General features: G+C 41.6%; 1 protein-coding gene across 1 annotated transcript in view; it reads right to left on the bottom strand.

The window, feature by feature from the left end:
• The window catches only part of NOX3 (NADPH oxidase 3), a 777,582-nt gene extending 751,499 nt beyond the window's left edge, over positions 1 to 26,083 (bottom strand). The window contains exon 1 of the mRNA XM_085611433.1: positions 25,957 to 26,083. The gene's annotated coding sequence lies outside the window, so the exon portion shown is untranslated. The remainder of the gene's footprint in view (positions 1 to 25,956) is intronic.
• Positions 26,084 to 27,103: the final 1,020 nt, after the last annotated feature.

The raw sequence follows: 27,103 nt of genomic DNA, 5'->3' as shown, positions 1-27,103 counted from the left end.
TTCTTTACGATAAATGAACAAATTGTTATGGTCACTGAACGATTGGTAAACAAAATTAACCGGACAGGATACAGAAGTTGACAAGTCTTTCCAAAATTGTATTCTTCTTTATTGATTGTGGATCAGTTTCCAGACCAACGTCACAAATCCAAAGCAGCCGACACGTGTTTCGTCTGTACTTGTATTTGTACAGTGACTTTTTCAAGGCTGTTGACAAGGAATACATATATATATATATAAACAAATTGGAAACAAATTTTGTAACATGAAGAGAGATGGAAGACAGAGTTATCCTGTGGTGATGGTTAGAATCCAGGTATCAAAATATACAAGTACAATGGAGCTTCTCTAATTAAATGGAGCATAGTCCCAATGAAAAAGGACAGTAAAAAGGGAAAAGAAGAAAAGGACCCGATCACCTCGACACACCACCACGACAAAGCCTGAGTGGGATTGAAAGAAAGAAAGTGTAATCAGGTTAAAACACGAAGATGCCCAAAGCTGTCAAGGGGGTTAAAATATATTAACGAGAAAATATATGTTGAGATATAGGTGTGTAGAATGGGAGTAGTGATAGCGGTAAGGAGACTAGTTATAAATAATAGATAAAGCTTACAGTCTATAACTGACTGCTGTAACACATCTAAATAAATGTCTACCTAAACCCACCTCACAAAATAGTCAGATGGTCCACAAATCCAATATATAAGTCCAGGTAGGTATCAATTCAGATAGACCCACTCCGTGGTCCAATGGGTGGTAATATATACGGACACTAGTAAACACGTAATGAAATTAGCTAAACGAAAGAAAAAATATATGAGAGAAATGTAACGTGCTGTATCAGGCGTATAGGCCAAGTCCAATAAGCGCCCCAATGTTATATAAATGAAAGACAATTCATACGAATAAAGCACTTACCGAGATAATACTTGAATGGATACGCAGGTTGTATCATAACCAGTCCAAACAAACTAACGGCGAAAACACCACAATACGGTGTCAATTGGTACAGAAACCTGGGTGGGAATAATGAGTGTCTGAGTCCAAAAATTGTGAAAATAAACAGATAATACAAAAATGCTCTAATGATACGCACTCACTAAGCACTTTAATTATATTAAGTAAAAGTGGGTTAAGTCAAGTAGATGAAATACTTGACAAACTACTATCTAAACCAATAATAGCGCTAAAATAGCAAGAGTTATGGTGACGATAATAAGCATGCCTATATAGGTAATGTCACTCACCAAGAAAAGGTATGAATCGTAATTGCGATAGGTATAGGCCGATCCACTGTGTAGCAGGTGTACAGCACACAGCAATCTGGTGTGGAGTAATTGTGAAAACCTAAACAAAAATTATGTATATACATATATAATGACCGTCTAAACAAACAGAAATCAACCAATGAATAAATCGTACACGAACGTGTAAATATCCTGAGACAAATCTATAAGTGTGGATTATAGCCTTGATTAAAAAGAACCACAAGTCCCACGATGCAAGATGGTCACAATGGTGGGTGACTAGCGGACAAATAAATTATGTCTTACTTGGAATTAGTATTTAGTACCGGGGGGAGGGGGGAGATCCAACTCCATCTATGGACCAAGCAAGGTGCTATTGCCTTAGTGAGGGGTGGGAGTGGGAAGGGGGAGTTGGCTACGAGCTGGGGAGGGTTATGGGGGGACTGAAGGTTGGGGGCGGGATAAAAAAGGTATGGGATACATATATGTTGGTAATCATCAGGGAATCAAAGGAGGCAAGAAATCGGAGCAGAAGCTGAAAATGTATTGGAATACGGGTTATACAGTCTAGAAGGTGGTCAGAGGACCCATCGAAGCAGGGGTAAAATTCGTATTTGCACAATTAATGTATGTGGTTTGAATGACAGAGCTAAAAGAGGTAGAATGGCAATCGGTTTCATGGCTATGAGGCCAGATATATTATGCTTACAGGAGACTCATGTCCGGTGGGAGAGAAGGAAAGTACTAGAGTAGTTGGGTTATACATTACTAAACTGTACAATGCAAGGGGCTACTACCAGAAGGGGTTGCTATATTGGCAAATCAAACAGTGGGGACAGTAATCACAACTAAGGGGGATATTGTAGGGAGATTGGCTATTGCAGACATTCACATTGGTATGGGTAGAGTCACAATCTGCTCTCTCTGCGGCCTAATTTAGACGACCCAGTAATGTGTCATTCTCTCATTATGGGATTGTCAACATGGCCCACCCCTCTTATTCTCTGTGGGGATTTTAATCTATATCTACAAGTGCCAAGAAATTTGGGAACAGGAGACCCTTGCAGGGGTCGAAAACCATTTGTTTTTATAGCGGTTCAGCAATTGGTTATTGATCATTGGCTGGTAAATGTCTAGGGGCCTGAAATTTCCAGATTCTGGCTATCCTTTTTTCCCTATCCCCATAATAGGTTGGTTCCACTCAATTATTTTGTGGTATCTGCCTCTTTAGCTGGGCAAATTGGAATTAAATGTCACCCATGGGCAATGTCATATCATAATCCATTGATAACAGAATGTAAAATGGCAGGGCTTGAAAAAGAGGTTAGAACCTGGACATTTCATAGGAAACTACTCAGGGACAGAGACTACAGGGAACATATTTGAGAGTGGCTGAAGTGGTTTCTTCAAATAAATCAGCATACGGCCGCGATGGGGATGGTATGGGACTCCCTTAAAGCGGGAGTAAAGGGAGAACATTGAGCTATAGCCTAGCTAAACAACAAATCCAACAGCAGCAGCAGGTATTGTATGACACACTTTTGAGATATGAGTCAGATCTTGCTGGGATAATTGGGGTGGGGGAGCAGCGGGGAAATATTGCAGAAAATAGGGATAATTAGGGCAAAAATAAATGTACATTATAGCAAAGAGGTTGCTGCCAAATATCAAAACCACCGGGCAGAGTGCTATGAATAAGGAGAAAGCTTGGGTGGCTGCTGGTACATTAGGCAAAAGGAGGTTGCCAGGGGGATAGAGGCTATCAAGGACAAACTGGGGAGAAAGAAGGAAGTACCCAAAATAATTTTAGAGGTCTGTCATGAGTACTATTCAGATCCGTATTCAGACTATGTAATCTCTTTGCGAGTATCCTATCACAACTTCCTTAGTACAACTAAGGGGCACACATTAGATCCAGAAGAAAGGCAGCCCTAGAGCTACCTATATCTACATTGAAACATGGGACCGCGGTAAAAGATATGGCATTAAAATAATTTCTTTAGTCTTTTGGAATGCCCAGGAGGAAGGGGTAATACCACCATCCTGTGAAGACACTAATATCGTCATTTTTTTTTTTTTACAAGGTTACACCCCCATTAAACCCTGGGTCGTATAGACCAATTTCTCTTATAAATGCAGATGCAAAAATATATGCAAAGATATTGGCAACAAGCTTAAGTAAGGTAATAGCATCTTTGGCCTACCCCCATCAGCATGGCTATCCTCCTGGCAGGGGCACTGATCAGCAGGTACGCAGGGTAAGAACACTGCTGGATGTAGCTAAAGTGACTGAATCGCCAGTTGGCCTGGAATTCTTGGATGATGAAAAAAGCCGCCGACCAAGTCTCCTGGGATTATCTGTGGGAGGTGTTAAAATGCAAGGGACTCAGTGGGGGCTTTGTTAGGTCTGTCAAGGCCTTATATCAGGCACCCAAAGCCAGGATACAGCTAATGGTTAAGAGCTCGAACCAAATCAGCATCACACGGGGACGACGCAGGGGAGATCTTGCTCACCCCTATTATTTCCTTTGTACATTGATCTGTTTGTAAGCCAATTGGAGGGGAATTCGATGATCCAGCCAGTAATCTTGACTCAAGAGCAATATAAATTATTAGCATATGCAGGTGACGTGGTCATTGTAACGCCAGATCCCGGATAAGCTATAGACCAGATAGAAGGGGAGCCATGCAGATTTGGGGTAATATCTGGATATCATCTTAACAAGGGTAAGACACAAATCGTCAGAACGGAAGGTAGACCAGCGGACCACCACTGGGTGGGAGAAGCAACATATTTGGGAGTGGCTCTTACACCGGATATTGGAAAGTTAGTCGAATTAAATCTGGCTCCATTATATAATCAAATTAAGATGGATTTACATAGAATAAATAACTTACAGTTAACTCTGGATGGCAGGTACAATGTATTAAAAATGGTGGTACTCCCGAAACTTCTTCATTTATTTAGAACCCCCCCTGGGTATTCATAAGGCAGGCGTCCGAGTTTATGATTTTACCGACCTACTGGGGAGAGAAGGGAGTGCCTAGTATGGTATTATATTATTGGGCTTCTATGATGCAGCATTTGGCAATATTAATAACTGGCAATAGCCAGTTAACAAGCCAGTCTGAAACATCATCAATATAGCAACTGATGTTCGGTACAGACATGAGAGGACGCTTCTTGAGGAATATAGAGAAGAGCTACTACAAAAAAACTAAGTTTAAAACAGTTGATGCAGCCTTCAAATTAGAGTGTCAGATCAAAAAGCAATATCATAGCACCAAAATAAATCAATACACCCCTCTGTGATTCATTATTTTTACCAAGTATATTTCAAGATGGCATGTGTAAGCGATATAGGGCTTGTGGTATTTTAAAGTTTGGCGATCCTTTAGCTGATGGACAGCTCTGCTTGTTTATACAACTGCAGGCTAAGTTTGGTCTAACTAGGGAGATATTTTTAAAATATCTGCAGATTTGTGACTATCTCGGCAAATGGATGACAAACAATGGTCTAAGTATCCAATAATAGATATAGTCAAGTGGACATATTGGCTTCATTTATAGGGTCCTGATAAGTGATCATCCAGATGATATGGAACTACAGAACTAGAAGTGGAAGTAAGGGTAGGATCATATGGACCACTTTTGGAAACTTCTCAGGAACTCTGTAAGGAGACGCTCCTGACGGCCAGCCTCAAGAGCCAATATTATAAAGCAGCTTTTGATTTATACTATATGCCCAAACAATTATTTAAATGGAGGAGGAGGCCAGATTCAGAATGCCATAGATGTGGCATACCAGAGGCTGATATAATGCAAATGTTTAGCACTTGCCCCCGGGTGGCTAATTATCGGCAAGAGATTTCACACTTTATGGGAACGATCTTGAATCAACATATTAATATAACATCACAAGTAATTTATAACATCACAAGTAATTCTACTGGGGGTTAGTGAGGATGTGGATCAGTCAAGAGGGGGGGGCGTACCTGATCTTTGTAGTCATGGCTATGGCACAAATGTGTCAGGCGACTGGATGGATTAATGCGGACCCTCCAACATTTACTGAGTGGAGATCGCGATTTTTGGCTATGTATAATATGGAGAAAAGCCCCTATGAATAGAAGCGGAGTAGCTTGATAGAGGCCTAAGTTGATGAATGGATGGAAAGGGTGAATGGGGGTTTATAAAGTTAACAAGGGGACAAACCTAGGAACCTCGGGGAAATAGGGGCACCTCTGCAAATCCTGATTTATTTTAGGCCTGTTTTGTACTTTTCCGAATGATATCTATGTTAGGATTGCATTGCTCTTAACTATCTTCTTAGTTCTACAGCACTGATATTGAATGATTTTACATGCAATGCTCATAATTTAATGTTGTTTGAAACGCATCATCCTTGGAATAAGAATCCATCACTGTTTGCACTTTAAAATATCTTACCTAAAACGGCTGTCGGGAGCCATTACAATATAGTATGCCATGGATTTTAAACACTGCTATTACCTTGACTTTCATGTGCTTTGCCATTCGATCTATGCATTAATTAAATATTCTGACTTCTTACCTTTGTTTATCTTGTTGAATGATATAATTGTGTATGAACAAAAAAAAGTATAAACTTTTTTTTTTAAACAGAATGAACATAAGTGGACTAAGGAAGTAATAAAACATTTAGTGGCAGAAAATCAAGCAGAAATGACTTTATTTTGGAAACATAGAGGGAAATGGTGTACATTTGTGGAGAGATCTTAATTTGCCAATCGTTTTGTGGGAAAATCATTAATGCGACCATATATTTGAAGTTAGTGGAAATTGGAATTTATTATTGATGGATAACAATCATGTTATTCCTGGGGGCTACTATATTTGTGGAGGGCATGCTTATTTCATACTGCCCAGAGGCTGATATGGTACTTGCTACCTAGGTGTAGTTTTTCCAAAGTTTTATCATGTGGACATCTTGATGACCCTGTATGGGCAAGAAAGTCCAGGTCTAAGCAAGGAGTAAGTGCTGGAGGAATAGTGGGAGGTATTTTGGGTGCATTGATTCCATTTGTGGGTGTGATTTTGAATGACATTATGATTACAAAGTTCTCCACAGCCAGGAGGAAACACTGATGCTTTCACACAGTCTGGAACCCCTGCCTCGCGGGTTAGGGGAACTGGCGGGCACCCTGGTCACATAGACCCGTCAGCCAACACAGCCAGGTAGGCGGGGATGTCAGTTGGGCGTTGGCGGAAGGGCACAGGTTGAGTATTAATCCGCGATCCACAATGATATCGTCTCCCATCCCAGTCATCACCATGTCAGCGGATTCTTCACATAAGACCGTGTCCACCTGCTATTTTATACATTGTAGCCCCATCCAGGGCAGAAGACGGGGTTGGACATAGTGCTTGAATTATGTCAATCTATGTAATCTGTGGATATATCTACTGCACTGTTCTAGCCATTGCTGCCTGGTTCTTAACAGTTATGTTTTTCCACTCTATTTCGTATCACAAATATAGCCTGAGCAGGGATGTGTAGATGTATTGCATTTATTGGTTACATGCTATGGCGGGGTTTCATTGCCCCCTTGCTTTGATATATCACTCACTATGCACCATGTGTCCCTTCTAGGGATTGTACTGTATGTGCAATTATACATGTCCCGAAAAAAATATAAAATTTGAAAAACAATTTGAAAGTTGTCCACCGTACTGCATAAGTTGGTCACTAGTACAGCCCGAGCGGTATTTGTTGTGGATACCGAAATGGTAGGGATTAGGACCATGGTTTTGCAGAATAGACTTGCGTGAGACCTCCTACCTACATTCCAGACAAGAGTAAGCAGTTGAAGATGTTTATCAGGAATATTTCTGATTTATGCAAGGATTTGCAGGAGTTGGAAGCTGCAGGTGCTTGGGAACTCATTGGAAATGGATTTTCTGGAGTAGGCAAATGGTTTAGAAACCTGTGAAGTGGAATTTTGGGTGCTACTCTGAAACCTCTAGTGATAATTGCCCTTTGTGTAATAATCCTGATTGTGATCTTTAAGGGATATAAGCGTATGAAAGTCAAACAGGGGGTGAGGAGGAAGAGAGCGGATGTAGACAGAGGAGCGTCCAAGTAAATACTATGATGATATGAAACGTCTGGAAGAATCAAGGAGGAAAATGTTAAAAACCACAAGGTTTTAGATGGTCCATCTGATAAGATTTAATTCTTAGATTTTGATTTCTTGATTCGCCATCAAAGGGGTACTGGAGCAGCATAATTTTAGCTCCACCCTTTCACGTCACTATGTCATATATACATGCATGTAGTATCATATATTTGAGTGCTTTAATATCATTACCGTAAAGCGGTGCACTTGACCGAAACACTGAAGGTGCATTTCCTGTATAATTCAGACATTTATATGAGTGTTCATACAAATTTTTTTCCCATAACAATACCGAATTGTAGTTTTCATATACATCTGCATTTGTGTAGGTAATTTTGTTGACACTACATATACACTCACATATTGTCTGGGACTGTCCGGGACTATGTCGGGAACACACTCAGGGACTGGAAACTAGGCAGAAAACGTACACAGAAAGAGGAGTACAGCGCTGCCCAGGATCACAAAGGCGTTAGAGGAGAAAAGGGATCCAAAGGGGAAGCCTGTACAAGTGAACAAGATGGCGAAGACTCAAAGGATGGGCACTCAAGAGGCAATTTAGCATTCAGGATAACTGCACCCAGGATGGACGAGCAGCAATATATACATATCAAACAGAAGGTTGCCCCAATGAAGATATCGCACCTGAAAGGGTTACCGCACACATACTGCCGGTAGCAGCAGCAGCAGCTCTTTACCCAGCTTCTCTGTGTCACAACTGCCAAACGCGTTTCGAGCACTCTTAGCTCTTGATTATATATATATATATATATATATATTCACTTAAAAAACCATAGGTTTCACACATGTTATAGTTAGCTGGACATTTCACTTGTAAAAAAACAATGAAATTCCCCCGTTATAGTTACTGCAGGCAACTATAACTCACGCGACCGCAATCCTCTGCTGATAACGTCAGATATTACATCACTGTATTTAGACACTTATTTACCCATGTCTTCTTCCATTAATCTTTAGCTATACATATATTACAAATATTTATTTTTCAGAAAGACACATATGTCATCAGTGATGTAATATCTGACGTCATCAGCAGAGGATTGCGGTCGCGTGAGTTATAGTTGCCTGCAGTAACTATAACGGGGGAATTTTATTGGTTTTTTACGAGTGAAATGTCCAGCTAACTATAACATGTGTGAAACCTATGGTTTTTTAAGTGAATTTGCAAGGTTTTTTAAATGCTAATTCGTAACTATAACGTGTGTGAAACCTATGGTTTTTTCAGTGAATTTGTACGGTTTTTTAAATGCTAAGTTAAGTTTTAATTTTTTAATTTTTTTTTCAGGTTTTACACCGTGCGCGAGTGCCCACGGTTCGCAGTGCGCGCAAGGTGCGCGCACCTCGCGATTTAAAAAAAAAAAAAAAACAATGTTTTCCCTTGGGGGAATTTCATTGGTTTTTTACGAGTGAAATGTCCAGCTAACTATAACATGTGTGAAACCTATGGTTTTTTAAGTGAATTTGCAAGGTTTTTTAAATGCTAATTCGTAACTATAACGTGTGTGAAACCTATGGTTTTTTCAGTGAATTTGTACGGTTTTTTAAATGCTAAGTTAAGTTTTAATTTTTTTATTTTTTTTCAGGTTTTACACCGTGCGCGAGTGCCCACGGTTCGCAGTGCGCGCACCTCGCGATTTGTCCAGGAACTGTCCACTCTGCCCCCTTTTCACGTTCTCCACCTTTGTTTTTCATCCCCTCAGACTGCGAGAGACAAAATGGCGGCCGACACTTCCTGGTTTCGACCGATTCGAATGTTTACCGACATCTAACAACCAATCAGAATTGCGCTCGCGCACGGCAGGGTGCGCGCACTGTGCGCGCACGGTGCGCGCGTATAGATATTGATATGTTTTTAAATGCTATTTTCTCAGAAAATACTGAACAGAATTACACCAGACCTGCAAAAGGCACTTCCTTGACCTTATGGCTACCTCTCTGTCAAATTCCACGAAATTCTGTTCAGCCGTTCGGGCTGTAGCTGCGACTAAAGGTCCTATGGAAAAATGCATGGGGAAAACGCGTTTTGGGACCCCCCCTTTTTCTCGGCGCCCGCTTGACGAATCACTCCGAGACTTTCAGGGTAGGAGCTGAACGGAGGGCCCCATTAGTTTTGAAAATTTCGTGAGGATTCGTCAACCGGCGCCAAAGTTATTCAAAATAGAATTTTGAGATTTCCTATGGAAACTAGGTTGTAACTATAACTATCTACTGGCGACTGCCAGTAGATAATATATATAATATATATATATATATATATATGTATATATATATATATATATATATATATATATATATATATATACACACACACATACACATACATATATACACACACACAAAACAACGTCAACAATAAAGGGAATGTGGGGTAAAGCACTCGGGAGCTCCACACGGTAAGACTGAAGCTCAGTAAGTTCCTCACCCACAATTGCTGTTACAGATACTGACTGCAAATACCCACATTAAGGATATACATGCAAAGGCAGGGTCTGTGGAGCCGATACCTATGATAATGTTATAAAAGTAACTCAAAGACAATACTCACAGTGAACAAGAAACAGCACCCAAGTTGTCAGCTGTGCCCACAGATCCTGGGGATCAAACAGGAACACGCAAGGCAGTAACAGCAAGGGGGTAGAACTAAATACAAGCAACAATAGACAAGAAGCTAGCAAGGAGGAGTGCTTAACACGAAAGGCAGGAAATCACAGGACACACTTGGCAGAAATCAAGTATCAAACATACAAGTTAACAGAAGCAAGACAGCAGGAATAGAAAGAGAGTAAACTAGGAATTTGGAACTAAGGAAAATGGAAGAAAAGCAGGGACTGGAATAAGATATACAGAAGGGGAGGCTAGAAGGGTATACAAGAATTGTGCTGGTTCAGCAATCAAGAAAACAAAGTAGCACTGAAGGCAGTGCTGGTGCAGGAACTAGAATTGAGCAAAAGCTCAAGAGTCAAGGTAGCACAAGGAAAACAGCAGCAGCTCAGGAACAAGGAATAACTAAAGCTCAGGAAACACTGGAAACAAGGATATCAAAAGTTCAGGAAACACTGGAAACAAGGATCGGTCTCACCGGTACACAGCTACAATGACCAACCTTGGCCTGAAGGGAGCTGGGGCTTAAAATAGCTCACAGTAATCACATGCATCAGGTGTGAGCAGGCTAGCAGCAGCCAGCCACAGGTAAGCTGAATTTCTCCACCCATCCTTGGCCTGCAGGGGTGGAGATGAAGCAGTGAGCAGGGAATTCTAGGTAACAGAGTGTCAAACATGAGCAGTCTGGCTTCACAAAACCTGGTATGCATTGGGAATGGATGCCAATTCCCAAATAGTGACCAAATGGATGGAAGTCAAGAAGTGAATGCAGGGGAGTATCTGGAAGCTTATTAGATAAGAGGTAAGTGACACTATGCACCCCTCTAGTGGTGGGAGCGAGAGTGCAGGGATAAAATCGTGACACATTCATTTGACTAGCATCCTGAATTTAACTTATAACTGTATATGTATCCATAACCATGCATTTAAAATGCGTATTAAAGTGTTTTGACCAAAGCCCTTAAAGGTTTGGGCTCAAATGTTTTACCTTCAATATAAAAGTTTGCTTGGTTGCAATGTTTCCTTCTTCTTTGCAGGTGCGTTCACATGATCTCATAGTTAGTGAAAGGCACATTGTGTATGAGAGATAGTGAGGCTCGGGAGGCAATCTCTTGACAAGGATGAGAGGCGCTAACGAACAAAGGAGGACCCTATATCATGTGAACATCTGGAGACGGGAGAAATCCAAGGACGTTATGATGTTCAGATTAAAATATGGGCGCATCGAGTGAAACAGCCATGTTTTACTGTGAAAAGGTGGAAAAGTACTGAGACACGTGATGTTGGATTCTCCAAGGTTCTGTGAAGTTTAATAAGTGGCCACACTTTAGTTTTAGTCAGATTCCCCTTGAAACTTAAAGGGTTACCGATCTCTTTGCTATATTTCTCTTGTGTGGCAATATGCTATACAATACTATTGAATTTTGAGAATTTCTACAGAAGTCCTTGCAATGCTGACACCTTCCTGCTTTAGTGGTTCTAATTAGGGTGTCCCCAATTAGTACTACTTAGTTTAGGCTTCGTTTAGATAATTTAGTTGTTTGGGAATCATATACTGATCAGATTGTATTCCTTATTTTCTGCATCCCTATTACTAAATTCCTTGTATGCTTTATGCTACTGAGGTTAAACTATGTTAGAAAATTTGGGCTACCAGTAGTGAGTCTGTATTTTTATAATATATTCTTGAGACTTGTATGCATTAGTTTGGCTTTGAATTTGTAATAAACCTGCATTTAATCCCATTTATAGACTTTTGGATCCCCACTGTGTAGCCAAATAGGTTCCACTGCAAATTGAACTTTTGGATTTTGTCACCTCCTCTTTATTTCTCAGCTTCCTAAAAAGGTCAGTCGCAGGACAATTTGGATATACGGCTCAGTGCTATGGCAGTGGAGATGGCTGTGTGGTAATGGTAATGCGTGGTAATGACTGCATGGTAAAGGTTGTTTACCCTACCTTTCATATTCCTTGATACATCACTTCACTGACAACCTAGGATATCCCTAACTATGGGATATGCCACTACTTTTGACAATGTCCTTGTTTTCCTTGTTATTCTGAAGAAGCATGAAACCAGTTCAACAAATTCAGAGAGCTAGCATCTGAGATTCTCCTAAAGCAAACAACATAAAAATATTATCAGCTTCCAAGTCAAATTCTTTCAAGTTAATCACCATTAAGCAGCCAATTCTTCAGTAGCCAGAACACTATAATAACATTTCATTAAAAAGATATATTTAGGTTTAGGACACTTTTTGAACTGAATACTCTTTGTAAGTCTACAAATCAAATCATTCCTTTCAGCAGACAAACCATCTATCGGTGACTTACCTGATTCAATTGGCGATCTATACTCATATATTGTCTGGTAACTCAAGCCTCTGCTGTCAAGATTGACCAAATATTGATTGACGGAACTACAGGCGCTCCGAAAGCATCCAAACCTTTTTCGACACAACATTTACACCAATTTTTCAATAGGTTTTTCTACTAATTGATGCCAATAGCTCTTTCACCAAAACCAAAGCTTCTGCAGAAGGCCTCCAACTCCACAGGTACAGCTGAAATCATCTACACTATCACATGTGACTGGCATATCTGATCCGTCTTGAGCAACTCTCCCTCCATATTCCTCTGCAATGTCAGAAATATCAACAGTTACAATGGAATGACCACACTCATTCTCATTGCGTTTGGAAACCAAGCCTGTGCTGGCTACTATGGAGTAATCAAAAACCAGACAGACTTGATCTTTCTTGGTCTGTAATAAAACCTTGGCAGTCAGTGAAGAAGGTGGGGAAGCATATGTGCCTCTGTTGCCTTTGTCTGGCCACTGCTATAAAAAAAATTATTCAATGCCTCCACTTCTTGGTCTGACCTCCAACTGAAATAACTTTGACGCTGCCTTGTTACTCTTGAAGAGAAAATATCTATTATCAAAGGCTCTCTCCTGTTCTGGAACTTCAAAATCACTTCCCTGTAATCCATTCCTCAAATCTGTTAAATACTTCAAATTTCAATCTGCTTCTATGTTCAACTTACTCCAGCCCATTCTTCACCCTCAAAGATAACTGGTGATCTAGACAATAATGTTCAAATTCCTTTGCAAGTTTTTTCAATCTTGCCCCCCTCTCCATTTGTTTGACATAATTAATCTTCAACACACTGTCCATCCTCAAAAGCATTGACTTGGGAGGACAATATGTAAATTCCACTCCTCTTGGTCCACTTTACACCAATTAAACAAGAACCTCTTCTTGTTCCCCATACTGTTTGACTTGTGTCAGACTATTATGGCCCTCCACTTTGTCTACAAAAATTGTTTTGCCGTTCCAGGCTGTCATATTCCTTACTACCCAATACATTTCCTCTCTTGCCTCGGGACTCAGCTTCAAATGAGTATGGTACCACCAGCCTTTCCTACATCTGTAATGAGTGATAATGTTAAGGACCTGGGAAAATGGCTTGGATTTTGGAAGAAAACAAACCTATGACCCGGGATAAATGCTTTATTTGAGCAGTCTCTTTGCTCAGCGCTTCCATCAATTCTCTCCTCACATGTCCTGTTTTCTCTGATGCGAGGCTCAACATGGACTGCTATGAATCCACGGCAAAAATTAAAACCTCCACATTTGTTACCGGATAAAAACAGTTTTTTACCTGTTCATTCTATAACCCATTCTCAACTGACACACCATCATCTCCATCTGTTGGACACAAAATTTCATCCTGTGCCATTATCAAAATATCTTCCAGATAAACAATTAACCAGACACCTCTCTGTGTTAAATAACCCATAACAGGCCTCAACCTTGAAAAACATATGGTGCAGAGGAAAAACCAAAGAGTAGATCAGTACATTTCCACCCTGTGTTTTTCTAGCCAACAAGTGTCAGCGATATTCCTTGAATACAGGGACTGTAATGTAGGTATCTTTGAGATCTAGTCTTATTAACCAATCCTGAGCCCTGAGAATATTTCTCAAATGATGGGTCTTGAAATGTTGATACATCACCCACTGATTCATATCCCTCAAGTTTATTACTGGTCTCATCCCAGGATTCTCTGACCTTATCTTTTTTTCACTAAGAATAAATTGCTCCCAAACTCTCCCTCTGTTAAGCAAGTTTTCAGAGACTTCTATAACACTTTTTATGGATTCTTTCCTTATTTAAGCATGCATTTTCCCATTTTAAGATCCAACTCAGAAATACGGCAAACTTTATTAGCAATCATAGGCCTTGAATAGTCAGACCTCATAACGTTGCATACCAGTTATTACCTTTTGAAATTTATATATATTTCGCAATAAAATCCATCTGCCACCAATCCCTAAATCTAGGATGTTGGGTTTCTCTAGGCTCAAACATCTCTCCATCGCGGGCATCCCTTATCACTTCCATTCCTACACCATAGTCTTTCAAACCGTCATCAAATAAATCACACAAAAATCTTGTACATCTTGAAGGACTAAGTCTTCCTGCAAACATTTTCTGAATCTTTAAAAATTGTTTTTCTAATCTCTTATATGTCAAACCTTTCCTTGTCAAAAAAGGTTTGTTTCTTTCTTAATCAGTATTATCTCCTGGATATGGCTTGAATTACAGGATTATTGTTAAACACTGATAGCTTAGCATTTAATCTCTTTCTGTTGTCATCCTTTATCTGATTCTCCATCAGATTCTGAAAGCAACAAAAAATTGTCCGCCTCTGCACTAGCACTTTTTTCACTGCCTTTCTCTTTGTAGATTTAGTCATAAAGGCTCACCTAATTGCTCTGACCACAATCCAACTCATGTCAGAGACAAGAAAATGTCTCAATTCCTCTCCTATCAACCAACAGGTTAAATGAAGAGGATATACATACATTTCTCAAGTCCTCTCTTGGCAGCCTTCTGGTTGAAAGAAGCGGATCCATCTTCAAAAATTTGCTGGGATTCTAAGCAACTAACACTTCTGACTACCAGCTGTCTCACAATCCACTCGATGTGAGGAAATCAATTTTCTAATCTGAGAAACAATGAATAAACTAATCTACAATGGCACTGATATTGTTTAAGCACAATGAAAGTATATGGTAAACCCAAAGATGGCATCCCAGCCACCTGACACAATAGTCCTTTGTCTCTATTTATGGCCTACCAACCTGCTTCAACAAATGTTTGCTCTCACACAAGCTCTGCACAAGCACCTTGTGCATTAACAAAATGCTACAGCAGGAAACACACGAATAAACCCACACGCACTGGCCTAATTGCTGCCTGTGACACTGCTCTAACCAATGCTTGCTGAGCAAGTCTAACCATTATCCATGCTTTAAGGGCTCCCGTGGGCTCATCCTTGATGCCAAGATGCGCTGTCCAATGTTATTGTTCATTAGGTTATGTTCCTATGGTTTTGTGCTGCTTGAAGGGAAGTGCACTGAAGAAACTTGCACATAATCAGGGCCTCCAGTCTTGACATAAAATCTGTGTGCCTTGGAGAGGTACCTCTTTTTGTTCCGTTTAACTATAGCCACACAGGATGCTTATTCAGTTCCATATCAGTTTACACTCTACCCACCCATTGGGGAACAAAGGCACAGTACATTTTCTGTTGTGGTTGCAGAGTTCATGTAGTACCTGCCACATGTAGCACCGGTGCTCCTCCATGAAATGGAGGCAGAACTGAGTGGCGATTTAAGTGTCCCAGAACAGCCCACCAAGTGGGGACACTGCATTAGTAGCCTGGGCCCAGTCGACATCTATTGAAGGCACCCATAACCTCAGATAAATCACAGCAGAACCAGCACAAGTTAATAGGATGTGTCCAGGAGGGGGAACAACCTTTACAACGCAACTTTTACACCGCACTACCATTACAAGGAAACTTTTACAACGCATGCGATGTTACAACGCATGCTTTTACAACGCAAGTCTTTACATCGACTTGCACTAGATGGCGTGCTAACATTAGAAATAGTGTAGTTTACTATCCAAACACCTTCCCTACTGCAACGTGGACTGGAGTTAGAATAGTAAATTACACATTTCTAATGTCAGCACGCCATCTAGTGTATGTCGATGTAAAGACTTGCGTTGTAAAAGCATGCGTTGTAACATCGCATGCGTTGTAAAACTTTCGTTGTAACAGCATGCATTGTAAAAGCATGCGTTGTAACGTCATACATCCGTCCAGGAGCTTGCAGAGCTCATGGTCACAGGGATTTTGACATATGAGTCTTAGTGGACCCAATCTTAAAATCCCCTGCCCAAACAGGAAAGGGTGTGGCCTAACGCCCAGGGCTGCCGACTTTGGAGCTGGTGAAGCAGGTTCGAGCCTTGGCGGCGGCTCAACATCCTGTGATTCTGGGCAAATCACTTAATCCCTCCATGCCTACCAAAAATGTATGTGTCCTTGTGCAACGCAACTGGTGCTCATGTAAAGCGCTCCAATACCTTTGGGTCGGGTTTGCGCTATATAAAAAACGTAAAAAAGAAAATAAGCAGGTACAAACGCCAGAACATAGTGGTGAAACCTATCTGGACCATACACTCTGCTTGATTTTGGCTTTACTCAGCATTTGAAGAATTTGAATTCTCTTGTGGGTCCCACTGCTTCTAATGGTCATGGATTGTTTTTTAATTTTATAAATATTTTATTGAGAAGAATTATAACAGAGAAAGCCTAAAATTCACAATAAATACAGCTGTTAATACCTGATAAAATTGAATACTTCTTCTTAACTTATGCCTGGAATCGATCTTTCCAACAACTTCATCCTATACAGGCATGAACCGAGCGCCAATCCAAAATGCAGATAATAAAGTAGAGTGCAGAACAACTTTAAGATGATCAGGCTATTAGGTTCAGTTTTCAAAAGGCACAGCCCATCCACCTATCCAAAATACAAAAGCTAAAGTGAAATGCATAGTAGCTTTTACATATTTAGACCATTCATTTAATCATTACAGATAAAATCTATTAAATACCATTTTGCATCCTATCTACCTTAAGTATCCATATATCTTTTCCTCCTTTCCCAAGGCAGTAAACTTTATATCGAAGCAAAAGTTAACCATCCCGCCTCAGTCTAAAGTGCTATACATTTGACTTTCTGCTTTATCCATATATTTCCAAACTGCAGAGAATTTTTTAATAGCCCCTACCCTTTTTCTATGAGCTTCCTCAAAGGTTTTGAAAAGGTGGCTTCATAATAAGTTCGCACCTGGGGGAGTGCCAACCCCCCTTGACTAATGTCGAGTTGAAGTGCTGGAAGTCTTACTCTTGATGCCTTTTTCTTCCAAATAAATTGACAAACATAACTTCCAGCTCCTTAAAATACATGTTAATTGTTATTGGTCCATTTGAGAATAAGAATATTAATAATGGTAAAATGGAAATAATTTTTATAAGGGCTACCCTGCCGATTAATGTAAGTGAGAGAAGAGTTCATCTGTCTAATACATTTCTAATCTTTATAGCCATCACTAGATAATTCCGTTTAAAAAGTGCCTCATATGTGTTTGTAATATATATCCCTAAATACCAAAAATGGTCTGAGGATTGGGCTTGCCGTTGCAAGAAACTTGGAAGAATTGGACTACCTGCATTAAGTAGCAGGATCTCAGTTTTGTTATGATTAATTTTATATCCCCCAATAGATTCACACTGCGTGAATTCTGTCAGTGTTGTCTTGATGTTATGTTCCTCTGGCCTAAGGTAAAGAATAATATCATCTGCAAACAGTTTTAATTTGGGCATCCCCTCCAAAGGCACTTTTATCTGCAGATTAGCCCTAATCTTAGCAGCAAGTGGTTCTATAAAAAATATAAACAAAGCAGGGGATAAATGACATCCCTGCTGAGTTCCTCGCCTTATGTCCACCCTTCCTGCTAGCCGAGAATTTATAAAGACTTGAGCTTGGGCCCCTTGATACAAATTTCCCAACATTTGTGTAATTTGTATTGGGAATCCCACCCTTCTAAGAACAGCAAAGAGAATGTTCCAATTAACTAGATCAAATGCTTTTTCAGCTTCGAAAGTCATAATTAAGACAGGCAATTTGTTGGGCGTTAAAAAAATCAAGTGCTTGGACTAGAAACTCGGTGTTAGATGACATGTATCTTCCTGAGACAAACCCCGTCTGGTCTTAATCGATTACCTTCTATGCTGCTGGCGAAAATCGATTTGCTCAGATTTTCATTATTATTTTATAGTCGACATTCAGCAAACTGATCGGTCTATGAGTAAGGGCTCTTATCCTATTTAATAAAACTAACTATAGTATATTCATTAGAAGTAGATGGAACCTCCCCTCCCACTCTCACAAAATTAAAAAGCTCTACCAAAAAGGGTGTTAATTTCTCTGAAAATATCTTATAAAACTCTGTTGGTAGGCCATCATTTCCTGAGGCCTTTTCACATGGCATTGAGGCAAGGGCCCTCTTAATTTCAGTTGGAGTAATTTCTGCACTAATATTCTCCGACTGTTCATTTGCCAGCTGCGGCAGATCAATGCACTCAAAATATTGACTTATCGCTTCATTTGAAACCGTATATTTGGTTGCGTATAACTTATTATAGTGGTCCCCCCAAAAATTGTAATTTTTTCCTTATCAGTAGTCAATACCCCTGACTCTGGTTCTTCCAATTCTGTAATTAACGCTGCCTCCTGCTTAACTCTGCTTGACCAGGCGAACTGTTTCCCCCCCATTTGCCTCTCCTCATATACGCGCTGCTGATAAGTCCGAGAACTAGTTATTTCTTTGGGAATACAAAATTCCCTTAGCTCCTGTTTAGCTTAAGTTAGTTGTTCCTCCCTTCTAAACGCTGTTCCCTGCTGTTATTTCTCTGTATTAAAGCAGTGTCAACAGCATCTTGCAGTTTAGTTATTTGCTGCCCCGCATCTTAGATTGCTATGCCGAGAAGGCCAGCATCTGGCCCCGCAATGTAGCCTTGAAAGCCGCCCAAACCGAGAAGAGAGCTGCTGTACCCTTATTCTCCTGAAAGAATGTCTTAATCCATTCTTTCATATCCTCTACCTATTTGGGGTTCGAAAGTAGGAGCCGATCTATCTGCCTCCTGGATCTCTCCTGCCTTTCAGACTCTACTTTGATCTCAATTATGGTCTGGAACAAATTGTCCCTAATTTCAGCGCTTCGACAATTAACATAACGAGGGATAAGAAAAAAATGTATACGGGAAGCTATCTGAAATTGGTGGGAGTAGCAAGTGTATTGTGTATTGCCTTGATGCGCCTCACGCCATGGGTCTATTAGATGATAATCCTGTTTCATGGAATTCAATACGTTTTTTTGTTCTAGGCTTTTGTTGTTTTTTTGCTTTATTCGAGGTGTCCCTTTTTAAATCTTGAATAAAGTTAAAATCACCTCCTAATATTTTAGGACCTTCTACACCTCTAATCAACTCATTAATCCTTATGAGAGCTTTAGGATTATCATTGATTGGGCATAGTAGTTTACAAAATTAAAAAGTGTCCCATTTACCCTGGCAATGACCCAGATCCACCTTCCCTTGGGGATCTCTCGAAACTTGATAGATCTCGCAATCGATCCCTTGCACGAAATAGATAGCTACTCCTCTGACTGCTAACCCTACAGAGGCGGAAAATGCCTTGGAGTAGTATTTAGGAATAAAAAGTTTAGGTGTATTCATTTTTAAATTGGCTTCCTGGACATATATAATCTGAGGAGAAAAAGAAGATAGCCATCTAATCAACCCACCATATTTTTTCTAGTTGGACACTCCATTAACATTCATCGATATTATCCTTACTTTAAGATCTATTTCACTTCAAAAATAGGGCCAATAACCAAAACCATACAATTTTATACACCTTTGTTGCAGTCCTTCAATTTATTCTACTCTCGTTATTATTCTCATGATTACTCTTTCTTCTACAATTCTGCTCTTTTTTCACTTTTGCTCCCCTAACCCTGTCCTCCCTACCTACCCCTCCCTCTTCCCTGCCCCCCACCCAGACCCCTCCCTTGGAGATGGGAATAAACCCGCAGAACCCTTCTCCACCCTCCCCGAATTGACGCCCTTGTGGGGTGCCATGGACCTACAGCCTTAGTGACCCGTCCCCCCCTCCCTCAAACAGCCTTTCACTTTACACTTAATAAATCTTTACTGTTCTGGAGTGCAGATTTCTCTCAGCAGATCCTGAGCTTCCTCTATATTTGTGAACATATGGAACTTCCCTCTCACTAATACCCTTAACTTTGACAGTTGAGCAATCGCGGCCTGGGTGCCCTCTGCCTTAAAAAGATATAACAATTTAACAAACTTTTCGCCATCGTGCGGCGACTGCAGACATATCCGCAAATATCCGACAACTAGAAGCATCATTAATCAATAATTGTCTCTTCTGAATTGTTTTAGTTAATATTTGCTCTTTGTTGTGATAGTCAGCAAAGTTGATCAAAATTGTTCGCCGTAGCTTAGAGTTTGGAAAAGGGTGTGAGGGCACCCAATGCGCTCTTGTTATAGTGAGATTCCAGCGAATTCTGGCAGCATACTCTTCTTGATAAAAGTCTCGACCCATTGGAGAGTTTGGGACCCTTCGCTCCCTTCTGGGACCCCCACTATACGCAGATTAGAGCCCCTCGATTGATTATCGAACTCCTCCAGTTTACTCTTTAGGGAAGTATTTTGTTTTTTAGTCAAGTTCACCTGCTGCTCCATAATATTCTTATGATCTTCTAAGCGCATGATCCTCGATTCCGCTTCTTGTATCCTTACAGGAAAACTGCCCACTGCCTCTTCGATCTTTGAGAGGCACTGATGAAGAGAAGCTATATCATTAGCTTGATTTATCATGAGCTCTCTTATCTCTTCTAAAATAAGTTTCAGCATGGTTTTTATGTCACATTGCAAGAGAGTTCTCTCTTCTTAAGCTTGTTTTGACGAACCTCCAATTTCTTTCAGAACCCATGCTTGCTGTCCTGCAGCAGCTGGTCTTTCTTTACTTAGCGAGTGGGACTGATGTTGTGGAGGTGGTTGCTGGAGTGGGAGAGCCTACAGGGACAACTGTGATGATAACTGTACCGGAAGGGATTGAGATAGCTGAGCCTGCGGCTGTAAATCCATGGACACACTGTTTTCCTTTTGAAGGGAGCTAAGTTCACTCTCACCCTCCTGGATGTCCAGTTGACCTAAGAGTGATTGATCACTTAGCGAAGGACTGGCTTGTGTCTCTTCAGGGGCCCTTTGTGATATCACTGATACAGCCGGAGTGGCCAAAGCTACTTTGCCTTTAGAGAATAGCGGATACTCTTTGATGTTTTGATGATTCAGATTGCCCATTTTCTCCTTGGTAGGTTCTTGCAAAGGAGGAGGAGGAGGAGAATCTTCTATTCCTTTTCCGCCTTCTTGTGCCCACTCTATTGAATCAAGATTTTCTTGTGTTTTATCGTGTGGACCCAGCCCTTCCCCTGGTCTTATTCTTTCATCCGACCCTCTTTGAGTTATTCTCTCCATAGCTGGGACCCCTGTTCCACAGTCCTTTCCTGATTCTGGTGGTTCCTCTTCTGAACTCACAGAACTTGAGTTTATAATTGAACCAGACCGTGCTTTTAGGCTATGCTCTGCTCTTGCCGCAGCTGAGGCTGCCTTCAATTGATCTGCTTGCGTTTTTGCTTTGAGGCTCGCGGATGATTCCACCTTGGCCATTAAATTTGACAATTTTAAGTTCTTTCCCCTTGTTTTCACCCACGCCTCAAAGAGGAGGGACCTGTACCAGCTCCAGCAATAAACTGGTTTTGGTCTATCAGTGTCTGTCGGCAATCGGACTCGCTCATCTGGTGTCCTTCCCTTTCTATTCTCCTTTATAAATTGGCCCCATACTTGTTGGATGTTGTGAGGATCATGCACTGATGTACCACATCACTGCAACTCTTTGGAACAGCACTGCGCAGGCAGAGTCTTTTTTACAAAACTAATCAAATACGCCCGCTGGAGGGAAGCTCACCCTAGCCTTTGCAAAGACGTTGCGCTTCGCTGGTTCTCCTCGCGGCTGGGCCAACCGTCTTGCCACAATGCAGCTAATCGAAATTCAACACTCATGCAGTGAATTCCTTCAAATGCCAAATATTGGTGGCTAATTTGTGCAGACCATCACCCCTGGATTTGCATTTGATCCTCACATTGGCTCTTCACAATGGCTCTTAAGAGCAGAGCATTAGGGTCAGTACGAAGTGTGGAGGATTGGGCACTCAAGAAAACCAGAAAGCAAAAGACCCCAAATACAGTTGCCTGCCCAAAAGACTGCCAAGTTCCAAATCTCCTCCTGCTGTATCCTGCGTATCCTGTGCAGCTAACAAGTCTTATCCAACTGCCCTTTCCCCTAAGAGATGCGGAGGTCAGAAGTCTTCTCCACCAATCACCAGCATACTGAACCGGGCAGGCTGCTCACCTATTTTCTTTTTGCCTTAGCCACTCAATGGCGCTTCATCGGCCCTCGTCACTGCCGGGCCAGCCGTCTGTCGCCGGAGTCCACAACCGCCGCCTTAACCATATGTCAGGGGTGAGGAGCCTAGCCCGGTGCCGAGGAATTCCCAGCCAAACCACAGCAAACAAGGGAAGCGCGATCTTGACGAGGCACGCCAGACACGCCAACAGCACACACGAGACTCTCCACCTTGCCGGGAACTAACGCCCCTGAAGACGGAAGGAGGGGCTTGCTGGTCACTAGCAGCTACGCGCTACGGGCATGCCGTAGCTGCCGTCCCATGTTTCTTGCCATTACGGTTGATTGATATGATCACCTGGTCATGGATTGTTGTAGCACTTTAGTACTTCTTGATGCCATAATGACAAGTGGAATTCTGGGACACCATCAGACAGAGGTGTCAAGGTCACTTCTATTAGGGAGACCCTACCGGGCCCTAGACCCCCACTCACAGTCTCTTGGTAAAAGTAATTCTGTGTGTCAGTAATGGCATTGCTTCCCCTGAGCTACACACAGTCTTTACTTCTTCTGAGCAGCATCTTCATTGTGCAAATACACCTCTTTTACTCCTCCTGGGCAGTCAATCAGCTCTCTCCCTCCAAGTACGATACACTCAGGGCCAGATGTACGAACCGCCAATTTGCGAGTCGCAAATTTGTATACACAACAGTGTCTGAGACACTATTTGTGATTCCCAATGCGGTCGCAAATTGCGAGACTCATGAATATTCATGAGCCACTCGCAATTTGCGACCCCATTGGGGATAGCATGCACTCCCAGAGGGATGGTGGCCTTCTAGGCTCAGCAGACCTCCATGTCTGGGACTGCTTTTAAATAAAGTAGTTTTTGTTTTTAATGCAGCCCGTTTTCCTTAAAGGAAAACGGGATGCATTTGAAAAAGAAAATGAAACTTTTTTGTCTAATTTTTTAAGGGCAGGTAGTGGTCCCTGGGACCGCTGCCTGCCCGCCCTTAAAAATATTTTGGGGGCTAGTCACAAAGGGGCAGGGTTGGGATGCTTGATCAATCTTCCATAATTTACTGGACCTGAACCTACAAAGGGGAGTTGCTGGTTAGTCCACCAACCCCGGCACTCTAAGAATTCTCTCGGCTACCACTGGTGTGGGACACCATGCTTCTAAACAAGAAATCTTGGCACTCTGACTGGATGTATCTCTCTCATCGCTATACCAGAGTTGAAGTTATAATTTGTGCTGGCAACAGTTCAGTTCTGGGAATTGCTACAATCAGTATTGCAGGTTTTCTATTTCGAGGTAGAAATCTCCAGCCATGGTTTTTGTCTAAAGTGTAAATGTGATGGTTGAGTGGAGCAGGGAGATTTCATGCACAAAAAATATGCAGACAATCCCACTTAATTATCTGTCAACCTTCGGGTGGTAGCCTTTCCACAGAACAATGGGATTCAAAGAAAATGTTTGTCTACTCTCCTAAACCCTCTTCAGTGACTCACTACACCACCTTCCGGAATATCTGACTAAGAGTACTGTCATTAATTTCTGCTCTCTGGTCTCCGCCCAAGCGTCCATTTTAGGTACTACTTGTATTTTACATCACACGAAATGGAAACCAATGTAGCCATGTTCATCAGCACTACATGCACTCCATTAATGCAACATCCATGCGATGCATGAATGGAGGAAAGCCTCAGTTGCAGGGGACTAGCAGAAAATTTAAAAACACAGGCGCTGCTGGTAAGCACACTCCCTAACAGGAGATGGGCAAAAAGGCCTGCTTTTGACTATAATCGGGATTACTGTTTCCACTGTCAGTCCACTGCAGCTCAGTGGGGTGACAGTAGTCATGCCCACAAAAGGATGGTGCACTTGGTGTGCCCCTCCAACCTCAGAAGCCTTCTCTGGGACTCACTTTGTCAAACAAAATGATCTCAGCAAAGACATGTTGTGTGTGGTCTGCAGTAGGGGTAACATTACGACAGCTTTCCAGGGTAAACATGAGACAGGGGGTACAGGCTCTCCATAACAATGCAAGGGACCATCCGACACCCCAACAAGTGCCAAAATAAATTGGAAAGCAATAGGCGGTGCCACACAATCCAAGCCACCTCAGCAAGCAGCAGTGGCTACATCTGATACACATACTGCAGTTGATGGTTCTTTCATCACATTCCTGTTATACCTGCTGCTCAGCCAGTGTGACTGTGGTGAGAGAATGTTGGTGAGTGGAATGTTGGTTAGTGTGTGAGTCAGTTGGTGGATGGGCTGAGCAGCAGGAAGGCTGCTCCTGGTGGGGCTCTGCTTAACATCTTAACCCAAATAAATCTACATGAAGAACCTACGTGGACTGGACCATCTTTTATGGATTACATTTTGCCGACGATTTGAGTAAAATAATGTGTGAAAGATTACTTGTTCATGAAGCTACTGAGAGACCGGAGGTGAAGTTACTTAAACTGTGCTGGAAACGACTAAAGAAACTTGAGGTAAACAAGCTTGGAATTAGAAGTATGCCCTTGCTAGCCCCACTAGTGACCTTTACCACCTGGACAGCCTGCCTAGGGCGTTTGACCTTCCTCACATCTATTGGTGTGGACTTCTATTGGGTGCTAACCTGTGTGCTTCAAAGTTTGACAGTCTTCAGAAATGTCATTTGTGGCTTGAAGTCAACTGGTCTACAAACAATCTACTGTGAAGCCTGCTGTCATCTGGTATTTTGAGAAGCAAGTTGAAGACTTTGTGTGCATTGTGTTGTTGACTGCAGTTCCAGCAGTCATTGGGAGATAACTTGCGTCTTTATTTCTGAGTGACTGTCAGGGCATGAATCTGTCAAGTACAGAGACTGGCAAAACATCAAACAACCCTTCTACAAGGTTTCGCAACAAGCGCTCCCTGAATTGGGGCTGTACTGATGTGGAGTGAATCATCAGTTTCTTGCTGCGTGTGCTTCGTGAATCATCAAGGTAGCGCTTACTTGTGAGGAGCTAGAAGCGGCACTGTTATAGAGATGCATTACAGTGTTTCCATTGATATGTGTATTATGAGTCGCGTGGTAGCACGCGACTCTTGCTGTTCTATGTCATGTCATTGTGTGCATTCCAGAGCGTTGCTTTCCAATCGTGAGGATTCCTTCTTAACGTCACTCTGGACGTTGGTTTCTTCGCGTTTGGATGGCTCCGGTCGTGGGTGCATTATTTATGCAATAAACCACGCTTTAAACTCTACTCACCATGTCGAGTATTTAATAGGCACCCAGTTTCAACATTAATTTGATTTTCGGCATCGGAAGCTGTCTGGATCAGTCTTAATGTGGCAAACAGAGTCTCCATCGTTGGTTTTTTTAATCGATTAGTGGCTCTTTAACTATTATGTGAGGTTTGCAGTTACGGTAACTGCAAACCTCACATAATAGTTAATTCGGGAAGTTTGAGTTGTGAGGCTGTTTAAACCATTGCCTTGCGGTTCAAATTACAAATTCAGCGCATGCTACTCACCTGGCTTTGGTGGTTGCGCGGTGCCGCAGTGCGTTCCTCGGTGACTTCTGTTCTTTCTTCGTCATTGTGCTGCTTTGGATGCTTTGCAACATGCCAACGCTGGGAGCCATCCGGCGTGGCTTGGTCAGCGTGCTGCCATCTTTTGGTTGGAGGCTGCAGGCTTTTCAACATAGTCTTGAAATGTCCCGGGAACTTTTCTTAATTCGGAGTTCTGCCAACCACGCTCTACGTTGCTATGGAGGAAAACTTCAGCGTCCTGTTCTACATTTGTGCAGTATGTTACGTCATTTGGAGGAGTGTGAAACTTACTTTATCTTCCTTTTGGAAAGAGTCTAATGGTGAAGTTGTTTCAATGCTCCTTCTGCATTGTGTTCGAGTGAGATATCGCTCTTCAGGTCCGCTTCAGACATCGTTTGTCTGGGGTTTAGCAAGTATTTATGTTTCCTTTTGCAGTGCTGAGATGTCTATTATCTTCCTTTATTATTCTCTCCTGTCACATGAAGTGCTTGCTACCTATCAATTTGCTATTGTGTGCCACATATGCAACGTACTTGCTGTCATGAAGTCAGGAACTTTGTTCTATCTGTGCTCATCCTTGCTGCCACGGGTGTTATTAAGTCATGCTCTATTTAACTAAGTTTGCTGCCAAGTACGCTATATTCTTATTGGGTGTGTTGTAACCCTTCTCTTGCCGTGCTGTTCTTGGTTTGCTACCCTGTGCCCCATATTCTTTTTGAGTGTGCTAGTGTGTATGCTTTGGTATTTAGTACGTTTTTTTTTGTATATTTGCAGTTTTTGAACAGTGACTAAAGTTAATAACTTATTACTGATCACTTTGTTTCCTCATTTCTTCAGATCACTTTTATATTGTTATTTGCTGTGCTGTGCTCATTTTCTTAACGTATTGTGGAGGGTGCTGTTTTATGCTATGGGTTCAAGGTGAAGAGTAGAATGCTGCCTTTTTACTGGTGTTGGCAGTTTTTCAGTGCATTTTTACAAGTTCCGTGTGGAGCCCTTTTCACACGTATCACCCTAACTTCGGGCTTGGGTGAAGGGCTGTGTTAAAGCCAGGTTTGCTAACAGCGTGCGTTTTTGCTAGTTTTCTATCACTCCTTGTTTGGATGTAGCATTGTGATAGTGATTGGTG

The sequence above is a fragment of the Triturus cristatus genome, chromosome 6 (assembly GCF_964204655.1).
Source record: "Triturus cristatus chromosome 6, aTriCri1.1, whole genome shotgun sequence".
NCBI lineage: Eukaryota > Metazoa > Chordata > Amphibia > Caudata > Salamandridae > Triturus > Triturus cristatus.
This window is presented reverse-complemented; position numbering and strand designations above follow the sequence as displayed.